The sequence below is a fragment of the Pinus tabuliformis genome, chromosome X (genome assembly GCF_031772625.1).
Source record: "Pinus tabuliformis cultivar Carrire ecotype Pingquan chromosome X, CPIR1, whole genome shotgun sequence".
Taxonomy (NCBI): domain Eukaryota; kingdom Viridiplantae; phylum Streptophyta; class Pinopsida; order Pinales; family Pinaceae; genus Pinus; species Pinus tabuliformis.
The window spans coordinates 780,986,160-781,001,372 of NC_142308.1; the positions used below are offsets into that span (position 1 = coordinate 780,986,160).

The window sequence follows — 15,213 nt, forward strand, 5'->3', positions numbered from 1 at the left end:
GATTTTGTGGTTGCTAATGGTATTCTATTTTCCATAACGACTTATGTAGGTGTTGAAGACCTTATCATGTTGGATCTACTACTCTTCCACATTAAGGGTTGGAGAGGTAAAACACAAAAATTAAAATTGGGGCTTACAATAATAGATAGTTGATTTAGGTTATATCATTTAGTTTTGATTTTGTAGTTACTATTTGACTTCTCCTTTCCTTTTTCTTGTAAGAGCAGTATATTCATGGTCATTGATATATGGTCTTTTTTGGATTGGAATTGAACATAATTGATATATGGTATGTTTTGGATTGGAATTGAACATAACTACAATATGGTCTTTTTTGGATTGGAATTGAACATAATTGATATATGGTATGTTTTGGATTGGAATTGAACATAACTACAATATGGTCTTTTTTGGATTAGAATTGAACATAACTATTATAAAATACAGGTATTTTCCAAAACACATAGAAGGATGAGATGGAAGAAACTTGCGACTGCATTTCAGAACAAGATTATCACTTCTGACCTTCATAGGTGGAAAGTTTAAAGGAGAATAGGGTGCTTCTATTCTTGTTGTGCTCTTGGATGACCAAACAGGGGTGGTTTCTACCTTAGGATGTAATATTCCCTTTTCTTGATATGGTCAAAGTGGACAAAATATGTCCATGGTATTTACCGTGGTATTTTCCTATAATATCATCCCATGGTATTTTCCTTCATTTTTTGAGGGAAATCAATAAAATAAAAGTTTCTAGAGAGTCCATGTAGCCTATAAAAGGGGATAGGAGCCTGACACTAGGATCAACTTGAGTTGTCTATCTATTTTGTATTTGTTGAGAACTTGGTGAGGCCGTTTCTAGTTTTATCCTAGGGAAGAAAACACCGTGGTTGTAATCTATCTGGTGGATCCATCCATGGTTCAAGTTTGTGCTTCAACATCTTTTTTTTCTTGTGCATTGAGAAATTGTGTATGTCAAGGCAAGGGCTCTATTATTTTTCTTGTATTTGGGCATGTCTCGTTTTCTAAGTATTAATTGAAATAAGGGCTGCATTTTTCCAGAACCCTTTGCGTTCAATATTTTGTTCAAAATATTTTTATTAGAACACCTAAATGTGGTAGATATTTTTATTATTTTGTTGTTTAGGATCTTACAATGGTATCAAAGCTGGTTTTTCCTGCCAGCCTGAGGGTTTCAAGAGGGACTAGTTTTTGGGGATCTTCCATAATCACCCTAGCTAGAATGTTGTCAATTTCAGAGGTTCTCCATAACCACCCTAGTTGACCATTGCATAGAAATTACTTTTCCATCATTGATTTTGAGTTACAGGTCAAATTTTTTAATTGTGGAGGTGAACTTTAAAGAGACTGAAATACTTTAAGTTGTCGTATCATTTTTAGGGTTTCTAATATAAAAATCAAAGTTGTTGATTTAAAAAGAATATTGTTGTTGAAGGGAGCCACCATAATTATCAAGCTAGAATATATTAGGGTTGTGGGAATTACACATAAGTTGTGGTCAAAGAAGTTTGTTGTCGTGAGGGTGCTTTTTTTGGCTGCTCACATTGGGAGGACCTATCTTGAAGATCGTAGCCACGTGTGCATAAGAGTAGGCCTGAGTTTCCTTGAGAGGGGAAACATATCATAAGGAAATGACACCACACCAAGGGCAACATTCACACCAGAGGCATCAAATACCATCTTACGTGTGTATACAGGCAACTGTACTAGGGACAACATTCATACTAGAGCCAAATCTGGTCATTACAATGGTGAGTAGGAGCTGCAGAGCCATATTCTCATAGAGTTGGGTAGTCATAACCCTTCATAACTAGAATTCTAAATATCGAAGGCCACATGATCACCGTGAAAAATTTCCATAGTTGTGGGCTTACACACTACCACGAGGAATTGCAAGGGTCAAGAAGCGGCATGCCAAAAGTCACTGTGATAGCACCGTGGGTTCCAGAGAAGGGCCAAGAAAAGTTGAATAAATATGATATATAGGTGCACTAAACACACTATGGAGACCAAAATTGTTGCATATAAAAAAAGTATAAATACTTTAAGCAGTGTGTATTAGATCAGGGCGTAGAGGGGACGATATTGATTGTAGCAGGGCATGAGACATGGATCTAGCTCCCGTTAAAGGCCATAAAATTTCTTATGGAAGACCATGAGATCGATGCATAAAGGGATGAATTATTGTGATGAGGGGGTATTGAACTAGTAACACCAACTAGTTCGGTGCGTCGAGAGTCCACCACTAGTTGTCTTCCTCTATTAGTACAGTGGTTGACACGATTCATGATCCAGGTGGATGTTGATTGCTACCCACCTATCCCACTTGGACCGCTACAATTGTCTCTTTCAATTTTTTAGTTTCCTTAATTGTTACGCAGTTTAGTATTTTTAGCAATTTTTCGGGTCCTAAACTTCTAGAGTTGTTTTGAGGCCCTAAACGACGTTTTTTGGCAATCTACTGCTAGCAACTTTTTATATGTCATTTTTTACTTTGTAGTCCTCGGAGAGATCTTTCAAACGGTGTACCATGCACGTCAAATGGAGATAATATGACCAAGTCACGACCCCGGGAAGTTGGCTGCCCAACTAACCCCAACGGGGCCCATAAACTCTTGGTGTTACATCTCCTCGGGTAAGGGTTTTGGTTGTTTAGGGTTTTCTGTTATTTTTAAATAATAAAAAGGCCCTTGAACCTCATTGTAAGGCAGTTCATAGGCATGTAGCCTCCACATCTCTTCTCAGAGATAAGCTACCATCGCCCGAGCTAGATTTATTTCAATTTATGTTTGTAAGCATATTTCAGTATTTTACATTAATGAAATGATGTATTATTTCTGCTGCATCTCTATATTTATGTTTATTTCTATACTTTGTTATGTTCCTGTTTAAATCTAGATCAATTCAGGTTGATCATTTATAGAGTTCCGTTGAGTATATTACAATAGGGAACTAATGTAGGCCATTAAGGGCGGAGTGCAACTAATAACAGTGAAGAAGAAATCATTACGCGCCAAATCGAAGGGTTATCACATTGATCGTCTCTGGGGTTTGAGGACACTAGTTTATCCATAGGGATGAGATGATTGTTCTAATTTATTCAGGCTATCACACAGTTTATTAAGATCTCATTCATCCATCATGCATGAGTAAGGCCAAGGGGTCATAAATCCCCACTATGAGAGGCATAAGGCTGATAAGCCATACCATTGTGTGCAATTCATACAATCCATTCTTCATCCACGTTTTCCTCATATGCCAATATCAGGGCCGATAGGTCACACCATCTTGTGTGCATTCACCTGATCTCTATCTCCAGAGTCATACCATACATAGGGTTTCAGGGCCGACCGACCCTATGCTTGATGTGAAAAGTTTATTTCTCACCGGTGAGGAGCTTAAGGGGGTGAACACAATTTTCAGATTCATTTCTTAAAGAACCAACAATCATACTACCATTGAGGGACAAAGGTGCAGAAACTATCATCCAAGGAAGGGTCGTTGACAACTTAAATTTGTTTATAATGTCGATAATCCATAGTCTAAGTAGGTTTATCGTTGTGGGAATGATAAGCCAATATACTTAAATCAAAGTCTGAAGATCGAAGGGCCAAGGTTGAGGGAATCATATGTTCTTGCTAGTCAAACCATAAGTGGAGGTTCTGATTGTTGAAATTTCTAAGTATGACACATCATAAATCCCTACTACATTATTTGGTTTATTTTCTCCTACTTGTTCTTTTCATTAACAATTATTTATAAATATAAATATCGAAATAAACACAAATGTATCCTTAACACATATAAAGATCAACAACTGAAATAATCGAGACAAACACACAAGGGACACCTTTATTTTTGGACAATCATCCTTGGAAAAACCTAATGTAGGAAAATCGGTGTAGTAGATATGAGGGTTTTATTATTATGAAGTTTATGAATACAACTAGGGTGCCAGAAATGGATCACCCAATAGAGAATGCCCTTGGCATAAGTACCTCTCCTTGGACACAGATATTTCGGATGATCAGTTACCGGAAAATCGGTGTAGTAGATATGAGGGTTTTATTATTATGCAGTTTATGAATACAACTAGGGTGCCAGAAATGGATCACCCAATAGAGAATTCCCTTAGCATAAGTACCTCTCCTTGGACACAGATATTTCGGATGATCAGTTATCGGATGATCAATCCCACAGCAACTACGACAACTCCTTAGTTGGACAACAAAAGCTACTCCAAGTTCCTCCACTACTCTGTTTGACTCTACTAGAGATTGCATCACGCTCTCAGCTCATAAACACTCATTCCGCCTCAAAAAATTCACCCAGCGTTGCCTCTTGGCCCTATGTGAGCTCTTCTATCCTATGCACAGCTACTGATGCCTCTGTGTCAGCCCCTTGGCTCTTTGCATCAACCCTCTAGCCCTCTCTGTCACCCACGTTGGCCTCCTTAGCCTTTGTGTAAGTCCTAGCTGCCTCTGCGTCAGCCTCTCCAAGCTCTGCACTGTCTCTCTGGCACTATCTTTTCCTCTCTTCTATGTATTCTCAACCTCATGCTGAACTTCCCCTCGCTACTACAGATAACTAGCTCGATTCTCTCAGAAAAACCCCACTCCAGAAAATCGAACTGACTGATCAATCTAGGTGTACCTCCAACTGACCCTCAAGCCTCCTCTTATAATTTACATGTTGAGTCTTCAATGGCTGAGATTAAGTCCATAATCAATGGATAAAATTATGTTTTCTTGATCCATGTCATTTAGAACATTCTCACCCAGTTTTATATTAATACCCATTAATATTTTAATTTTCCTAAGTTTAGACTTAGGAACCCATTAAAAATATTAATTATTTAATATCTCCTCATACGGTGGAATTTCCCCAAATGATTTCTAGGTCTTGGAGATCTTATGTTGCTTAGCCTCTCCACTAATTTTCATAGCTAGAGCACATATGATGCTACCACAAATCAACACTCTTAACGAGGAATGTGTTATAGTAATGTTTCACCATGGAAACATCACATTAACTCCTTAGCACCAGTACCTGTGCTGATGCTTGGTCCACTGCCTCACATCATCTGCACTGCTACTTCCTGTACTTATGCCCATGACATTTCCACTGCTACATATGTACTACAACTCCCTCTCAATATGTTTCCCATGTTACCCCTAGCACTGCCACTACTAATTGTTGCACTACAACTCAGTTACCGAGAAGTAGGTAACTGACTTCTCCCAAATACTGAGATCCCAATTAGTCTGGAAGCCTCATGAAACTGAAGTTACCTCTGCTACTATTCAACGCTCCCTCTGCTACCACTGTGTTGCTGCATACACCTCTGTGCCTCTTCCATTGTTGTAACCTCCACTAGGCTGCCTTAGATTTCTGCACCCAAGCACTGTCTTGCTGCTCCACTACACTTTTCTCCACCTGACATTTGTCATTCTACTACTGTTATTAAGGGCTCCCGTAGTTGGATATGATCCAAGAGTTTTGGCACCTCAAGGATCTTGCCCCTAGTATGTAGTCCTCATGACTACAACTTGATGTCTCTCCACCTCTTCTCTAGATGTGCATGAGCACTCATGGCACAATCATCATTAGTCTTGGCCTCTTTCTCCGCCTTAGCTGGAGCTGCCTTTGAATCTGAAGCCTCTCCCTTGTTTTTCTTCCTGGGACACTGGGATGCATAATTTCAAACTCCCCACAATGGAATCACTTCACCTTGGATATGTCCTTCTTTTTCCTCTTCCCTTGTTGTCCCACAGATGCTAAAGCTGCATCCTCCTCCTCCCCTTTCTTGATTCGACCTCCCTAGCCACTACTCCTCGCAAAGGTTATCTGCCTGATCTATTCTTGGTGAATATCTGCCCACATCTCCTCCCATATGGAAGAGTGGACCTGCCAAAAATACTTTGGACAAATGTCTCCCACTCCTCAAAGACTGCATTTAGGGCAATCCTAACCATAAATTCTGGATCTGGTGTAGACTCCATGGAAGTAAGTTGGTCGCGAATCTCCTGCAACCTAAGAAGGAATGGATCTATCTTCTCTCCCTTCTGCATCTGATATGACCGAAAATGATTTTCCAATAGCATCTTTCGTTGCACGGAAGTTCCCTGATACAAGGTCTTCAAGGTATCCCACATCTCCTTTGTTGTGTTCTTTTCAGCAATATGTGGTATGACATGATCTTTGACCTCGTCTAGTATCATGCACTTTGCCCTCGCCATTTCATCCTCATACTTCTCATTCTCATCTAGGTCTACAGGGATAGCCACGAATCTTAAGGCAAAGTCCTTAATGTGATGTCGATCCAGGATTGCCAGGATCCTGGCATTCTAGATGACAAATTTGGAAGCCCCATCCAACTTATCATGATCCCTCAATTCGTTCACTGCCATTTTAGCTCCTCTTTTTGACTCCCTTTGAGATTCAATTTCCCTCCTATAAATGTCCCTCTAAGTCCCAATTTCCCTCCTTGAAATCCTCTGGCCAATTTTCGAACTGCTCCTCTCCAATCCTCCTTGCAACTGCAACTCGGATATGTATTTCTTGGCTAGAAATCCGTCAAGGTAGAGACTCCATCTACCTTGGTTCCATCTCCTTAGGTATTGTTCTATTCTGACAGAACCAACACCTCACCAGCTTCTCAATCACAATATTCCCACAACTCCCCAAGCCCAACAACTGAATAAACTAAGCCTTTCAGGCTCTGTGCAATCCCAGCAATGACAAAATCTTCTCCTCCTAGCCACAACGTCGATCCTTCTTGGTTGAGAAATATGACCGAGCATTGCATAGGTCTAATCTGCTCCTCTCTACTTCTGTGTTGGCCCTCTTCCTAACTCGAAATAATGATGTAGGCCCTCTGTGTCACTTCTTCTCTGCCACTTCTGCTCTGGAACAATGATGTCTCTCAAGATAGCTTCTACTGATGTAAATTCTTCATTTTACTATTGGTGCCTTCATTCCTTCTGTGATCTGCAATGCTCTAATACCATGTTGAAATTTCTAAGTCTGACACGTCAAAAATCCCTACTGCATTATCTGGTTTATTTCCTCCTACTTTTTCTTTTGATTAACAAGTTATTTATAGATATAAATACCGAAATAAAAACAATTGCAACCTTAACACATATATAGATCAACAAATGAAATAATCGAGAAAAACATACAAGGGACACCATTATTTTTGGACAATCGTTCCCAGAAAAACCTAATGCAGTAAAACCGGTGTAGCAGATATGAGGGTTTTATTATTATGCAGTTTCTAAATACAACTAGGGTGCCAGAAATGGCTCACCCAACAGAGAATTCCCTCGGCAGAAGTACCTCTCCTCGGAGACAGATATTCTAGCTGGTCAATTACCAGATGATCAATCCCACAACAACTACGACAACTCCTTATCTGGATAGCGAAAGCTGCTCCAAGATCCTCCACTGCTTTGGGTCACTCTGCTAGAGAGTATGTCACCCTCTTAGCTCATGAACACTCAGTCTACCTCACAAAATTTACTCAGTGATGCCTCTTGGCACTGCATCAGCTCTGCTAGACTTTGCGCAGCTACTGATGCCTCTACGTCAGCCCCTTGCCTCTCTGCGTCATCCCTCTGACCCTCTATGTCACCCATGCTGGCCTCCTCAGCCTCTACATAAGTTCTAGCTACCTCTTCGTCAACCTCTCTAGGCTCTGTGCTATCTCTATGGCACTAACTTTGCCTCTCTAGTATGTATTCTCAGTCTTGTGCCGAACTTCCCCTCGCTACAACAGATCACTAGCTTGATTCTCTCAGCAAAAACCCGCTCCAGAAAATCAAACTAACTGATCAATCTTGGTGTACCTCCAACTGACCCTCAAGTCTCCTCTTATATTTTTCTTGTTGAGTCTTCAACGACCAATATAAAGTCCCTAAACAATGAGTAAGACTAGATTTCTTTATCCATGTCATTTAGAACATTCTCACCAAGTTTTATATTAATACCCGTTAATATTTTAATTTTCTGAAGTTTATACCTAGGAACCCATTAAAAATATTAATTATTTTAATATCTCCTCATCCAGGTGGAATTTCCCCAAACAATTACTGGGTCTTGGAGTCTTATGTGCCTTAACCTCTTCACCAATTTTCATGTCTATAGCATATCCAATGCTACCATAAATCAACACTGATGATTGAGTTGTGAGGTGAGGTCGATATTTGGAGGGGCATGGGTGTAGGAGCCAAGCCAAGGGGCGTAAAGGTTGAGACAAGTGTGGGTGCATTGGAGCTTGAAGGTCGAGGGCTAGGTAAGCATAAGTCATAGGGTTTAGGACCACAAACTATTATAATCTGTAATAGCAACATATCCATTTGTAGCCTTCCACTTTTATAATAAATTAACGGTGCAAATATTATTCGATATATATGTGTGAAAATTTTGTATGATTGGGAAACAATTATTATTTCAATATAAATAAATAAGAGAAGAAGAAGAAGAAGAAAGAGGAGTTAGGGAGAAGTGGAGGGAGAATCATTTCTAAGTTTGTGGCTATAGTATCTCTAGGTCAAATTTGTTGAAAATATTTGAAGGCATGATTGACAAAATCTCCCTATGAAGAATTAGTGTATCCCTGCATATTTTCTTTCTTTGGTATGAGAGAAGATGGATCATCTTGAAGAGACCTTGGAAAACACCCAAAAACTTCTTGATGAATTAGTAAGAATATATTATCCTTTATGCAATATTACCTTCTTAGACCAAAATGATGTTAAAAGAAACAAAACATTCTCAAAAAGAGCCCATGTCATTCTGCATTCAAAAAACCCATGGGAAGTGAAGGAAGGACAAGGAAGATGGGCTAATCTCTTCACACTTGGATTTGAATTTAAAAAAACAAAGTTATACATAGAACTTCATAAATTGGAGTAATTAGACATGTGTTTTTCCAAGGTGGGGCAGCCAGAATGGAAGAAGCTTAGCTGGGCTCTCAAGCCATCCATGCTTGCATTAATACAATCCAAACTCTGGGAGCATACTTATGAAGAGGTTAGGATCATAGTTACTTCGTGTCTCAATAAGATCATAGTGTTAACATCACCACTACTACCTTAAAATATTGATATCATGAGAGAGATATTGCAACTGATAGTAGAAGCCCTTCAGAGGTTGGACAACATCATGCTTCCTACTTTTTTAGAATAGGCACAAAATCTTAGAACTCATGGCAGACTTAAACTTTGGCTCATTCATGTTGAATCTAGAATGTGAGGACTTAATCTTTCAGGTGTTCCAGAACTTTTACACCATCATTACATCATCTCATCTAGATTTTGTAAAAAAAAAGCATGCGAAAGATTATGTCCTTGTTTTTAGAATGAGATGTAGACATCTGCAAGATACTAAGATCTAAAGTGTTGACCATTCGGAGAAAGGAACTAATTGTATCACCAACTTCCTATTATCTAGTTGAGAAGTTGGTCATCCAAAACATAAAATTCTCAGAGTGGTGTTGACTAGGAAGGAGTTGAGAAGGATTGATGGAGGAAGCAAGAAAATAATCTGCAACAAGAATGAACTAAGGAGGAGAGGACTATGCTTTATCTGCAAGTGTAACAACCCTGGTGAAAATTCTATGTAATAAATGTTAAAAACAATAACCACGGATGACTGGGACATGTATTCCAAGCTGAATGTTCGGCAAGACATCCCAGGGGTTGTTAAATTGATTGTTTATGGCTAAGGAAATTGGCAAAGGTAATGGCTAAGGCATTAAAAGGAATTTTGGCACATTTATTTATTAAAATAATGGAAATTAAGAGAAAAAGGAGGTGAAAGGTCACAGGTTGGGAAAATGAAGGAAAAAAATGGAAAATGAAGAAAATAGAGGCTTCATTAATAAAAAGGATTTTGAGGATCAATGGGAAATCTTAGTCAGTGAAGACTTGATTAATTTAGTTTTGGAGCTCTCTCATTATTCTCTCTCTCTCTCATACTCTTGTATACTTAGAGTTTTCTTGGAGCACTCTTGGAGGGTGTGGCATACTTGAATTCTTGGAGCAAGAAGGCAAAGGAAGAGCAGGAAAGTGAAAGGAGGCATCAACATCAACAACTATATCATATTTGCTTGCAGGTACCAAATTGCATGTATGATTTCTTCACTAGTTTTAGCATGCATGGCACATGCATGTGGTTTCTTGGTTATGATCTGTCATTGGCATGGAGGATGGTTGGGATTGACAGTGGATTTCCTAGCCTTGCCATTTCCGAGATAGCCATGGTGATTTTGGTTTTACTTTCATTGCTTTGTTTTGGTTGGTTCTCATGTTTCCATAGCTTGGGCTGAGTTATTAGTCCTAGAATCCCTGGTTGGAAAAATGCTCTGGAAGCCCTATAACAGCTTGGGTTGAGTTACTAGTCCTGGAAGCCCTGGTTGAATAAATGCTATGGAAGCCCTGTAACAGCTTGGATTGGGTTACTACTCCTGGAATCCTGGTTGGACAAACATTCTAGAAGCCCTTGGTGGGTTGAGATACTAGTCCTGGAAGCCTTGGCTGGACAAACGCTCTGGAAGCCCTTTATAAGTTGTGGGTTGAGTTACTAGTTCTAGAAAACTTGGTTGGACAAACACTCTGGAAGCCATGTATAAGCTGTGGGTTGAGTTACTAGTTCTGGGATCCTTGGTTGGACAAACGCTCTGGAAGCCCTAGAAGGCTTGGATGGAGACCAATTTGATGATGTTTCTTTGGTGATTTCTGACTGTGAGGTGGAATCATTGTTTTATGGGTTGAGGTGGATGGCCTCTGGAATCCCTGGATGAGTTTTGATTGATGTGTTATATGAGATCCCACATTCATGCTTGGAATATAGCACGAGGGTGAATGGCTGAAGAGAGATTTGGCTCAGCCATTCTACGGTCAGGTGGAACATGGTAGTCCCATCTCCGGTTGGTTCATTTTATTCATTAATGAGAAATCCATTCCCTTGATTTTCATGTGTAAAGGTACTGATGTATTTATGGATTTGATGGATAATATGTTTATTGTATTTCTGTTCTTATTATGCTAGTTATATGCACATTTCATGGCAGCAACTATGTATGGCTCTTAGCTTGTTTTTACTTGTATATGAATAGATAATGTGTTTATGAGTTAATGGAGGATAATGCAGCAAATGGCATGAGGGAACAATGGTTCATAGAGATTCTCAGATAAGTATGAGATCCCTACACTTAATTCTATTATTTTCACATATAGGTTACATGTTGATGATATGTTTGAAAAAATGCCTGTCATGGATAGTAGGGGTCTCATGATGATATTTTTCATATTATTGATTTTGCATCATTGTTTCCTTGCATCCTTACTAATTCTATGTGATCATTCCATTATGGGCAGTGTCTCGGGCTCTGGGATGAAAAAGGTGGCTCAAATCCTGGAATGCTAGCATTAGTGTTGTGACTAACTCGCCTGGGCAGTGTCTGAGAAGCGTTATAAATCACCTGGACAATGTTTGGGGAGCGTTAGTCCTGAAACTAACTTGCCTGGGTAGTGTCTAGGGAGCGTTACCCTGCCCTTAAGTATTTCAAACAGTAGTGGGACCCAGGGATAAGCAATGTAAGTGGCTGATTTGTCTCCTGAAGGTTATTTGTATGATGTTGGATGACTGTATGTGATGTTCGTTCGATTCCATTTCCTTAAAGTCACCAAGGAGGTTGAATCTTATCATAGTGGCCTCTCGCCGCATTTTACCCCAACTGGCGGGTTGCTTGGGTAGATGTGGGAGGAGGGTGTTACAACAAGGGACCTTGGGCCCTCAACCATTCATGTCTAGATGATAGGAAGGAGGCAACAAATATTGAGCAAGAGGAGATTCCTTCAGATCATGGGGAGTCTTTTGTAGTTGGGTTTATTCGTTTTCAGGATGGTGAGAAGCAGCGTGATATTATTCAAGGAGGATGACAAGAATTTGGAAGTGCATGAGGAAATTCTACCTAATGGTATTGATGAGGTAGAATCCTATACAACTGAGCCCATAAGTCTCTAGGGGATGTCCATAAAGAATATGAGCAGTGAATTATAGATAGCAGTCCACCAATGCATCTATGTTCTACAATTGGAGAGGATGAACAACATATTGTCTTCAGAGATGGAGGAGGTGAAAGAAATTTAAGTAAGGAGCCAATAGTAGTGAACCAACATGATGAGCATGATGATCAGGCGAAACATGACAGACATAATGTGAAAAATGAGCCATTCCTAGAGAGTCATTCAAAGGCTCAAGTTGAAGTTGTGGTCATTGGGCATCCAGTGTAGACAGTTACAAAAACTTTCAACATGGCACCAGAATCACCAGTAGAGAAATTTCAGGGTAAGAACACACATTTCAAGGCACACCTTATGATGTTGAAGCAGAGAGTTCGAACAACCTAAGACACTATCTTACAGGAGAACAGGAAAATTAAGGAGCTCATAAGGGTATGTGCCAAGTCAGCAACCAAGTTGTCTAGTGTAGAGGAACATCTCAAGTCCTTCATAAGGCAACAAGAGGAATAGTACATAGATCAGCCTTGCAACACTACCAACCTGCCTTTATACTTTGGGGAGAGCAAGGAAGAGTTCTCCAAATGTATCATGTTGGGTGACTGGGTGGAGTAGCATGAGTTGAGCATTAGACAACATCAACATGGTAGACTCATTCCATGTGCATGCATTCATGCATTAGATCCTTCCCATGAGATGGATTGGCAAGAGATTATGAGTTAGAACTCAATTAATGGGATGATTCCTAGGAGGATACCCTTAGCGAAGAGCATAATGCAACTTGGGCCCTTAGGCACAGTCAGTGATGGAGGGTTGTGATGGTATGATAACCCACAGGTCCCAGAACTTAGGTGGCATTAGGATCTAGGTGAATCTATTGAGGGCAGGATTGGTCGGAGGATTGTTTGGTATCTAGGTATGGAGGCATGGAATAGCACACTAGTCTATATGGGATGTTAGTATTAGTATACATATGATTTTGTTGTGGATAAAAGTGGATTGCTTGAGGGAAAGAAATTTTTGGGCGAGAGGATTTGCAATATTCCCTTTTCTTGATATGGTCAAAGTGGACAGAATATTCCCATGGTATTTACCATGGTATTTTCCCATAGTATCGACCCATGTTATTTTCCTTTGTTTTTCGAGGGAAATCAATAAAATAAAAGTTTCTATAGATTCCATGAAGCCTATAAAAGGGGATAGGATCCTGACAGTGATATCATCCTGAGTTGTCTAGCTATTTTTTATTTGTTGAGGACTTGGTGAGGCTAGTTCTAGTTTGATCCTAGGGATGAAAGTCTTGTGGGTGTAATATACCTGGTGGATCCATCTAAGGTTCACATTTGTGCCTCAATGTCTTTATTTTCTTGTGCATTGATCATCCATGTATGTCGAGGTAAAGGCTCCATTATTTTTCTTGTATTTGATCATGTTTCATTTTGTAAGTATTAATTGAAATAAGGGTTGAATTTTTCCAGATCCCTTTTTGTTTAGTGTTTTGTTGAAAGTATTTTTATTAGAACACCTAAATGTGTCAGATGTGTTACTTATTTCATTGTTTGAGATCTTACATAGGACCTAAGGCATCTGCAAAATTAGATATTACAGTATTGGAAGGAGACTTCAACAATGAAGATGACGAGGATTGGACACAAGAAGATTTTGAAAGTTAGGAAGTGCATGAACGTGAAGGGAAGATTCCTTTATTGATAGGGAAATTGCAAGTTACATTGAAGCAAGGTGTTGACACAGTTTGGTACTTAATATTTTTTACAAGAAATTCAAGCTAGATAAGGATCAAGATGTTTAGGCTTGGACTAAAGGTTGCATCAGGTTACTATGAAGGCATGTGTATTTGTGAGGCTAAGACAAAATCTTTCACCATGAAAGATCATATAGGGGAACGTGAGTTCAGTATCTTACACTATGATGTCAAATTTATATTTCTGAGCCAATTTAGTGGATCATGAAGAGTAGTATTTGCTTCATATTACTTTGAATTGTTTTTACTTCCAAAGAAATAATTTTATGAAGCAACTAGATAACATAAATAAGATATTTTTTTCCATAGATTATGAAGTGGTATATTTTCTTGATATTACTCTGAATTGTTGTTTCTTGCAAATATATACTTTTTTGAAGTAGCTAGATTGCAAAAAATATGATTTTTTTCTCCATGGAATAAGTTGGGATTTTTTCTATGCTTTTCAGCGTACAAGAAACATTATCCACTAGTGTTACATGATGATGTTTGGAGATTGGATAAAATCAGTAAACATGGAGAATTTCACATGAAACTTAATAAAGCTCGGGTTTATACATCTCAGTATTTTCTGAGGCTTGTGGTTAGAGATCCTCAAAAATTACGAGAGGTAAGCACTATTGTTTTTCATTTTTGTGGTGAGGGTCATTTGAAATTTATCTTGGCTCAACTTACATTCTCTTAATTTTAATGTAGATCCTTGGAAGTGGTATGTCGAACAAGATGTGGGAGAGTACAGTAGAGCACATGAAAACTTGGGTCCTCAGTGGGAAACTCTATGTTTACTACCCTGACGAGACATGAGAAGTTGGTGTTATCTTCAATAATGTTTATGAACTTGCGGGCCCTATTACGAGTGGGAAATATATGCCCGTTGAATTTATTTATAACAAAGAGAAGGCATATTTTTTAATAACATGGAGATCGTAATTTTGCTAACTAACATCAAATTAAATATGGCTATGGATTTATATTATCTTGAAACACTATTTCCACATGTGTTTGTTGATTCACTGGTAAAGAATGCATATGATAATTGGATGTATATTATTGAATATGTTGGTAAGGCATTAGTTGGTGTAAGGTCAAACAAGAAGTGAAATAATTCTTGTCCCAACATGCCATATTCTACTGCTTATAGCCAATAAGCTCCCTTAACTTTTGAACCAATTGCAATGCATCCTGAACAAGCATCAGGAAATTTTGGGTTAGCTGTACATGGTAAATCAATTGCCTTCACAATATTGATTATAAGGTTTTTTTTTTTCATTTCAAGATTTAACATATATAATGGATTCTATTCAAAAATCCAAAGCATTGGCGAATTCAATTTTACAATTGTACGACCTTACTAATCGGCCTTGAAAAATTGCAAGTAGTTTAAGTTTAGTTTATGGTGATAGA

General features: G+C 38.8%; 1 pseudogene; it reads left to right on the forward strand.

The window, feature by feature from the left end:
- The first annotated feature begins 324 nt into the window (after positions 1-324).
- Positions 325-14,909, forward strand: LOC149142183 (calmodulin-binding protein 60 D-like; annotated as a pseudogene).
- Positions 14,910-15,213: the final 304 nt, after the last annotated feature.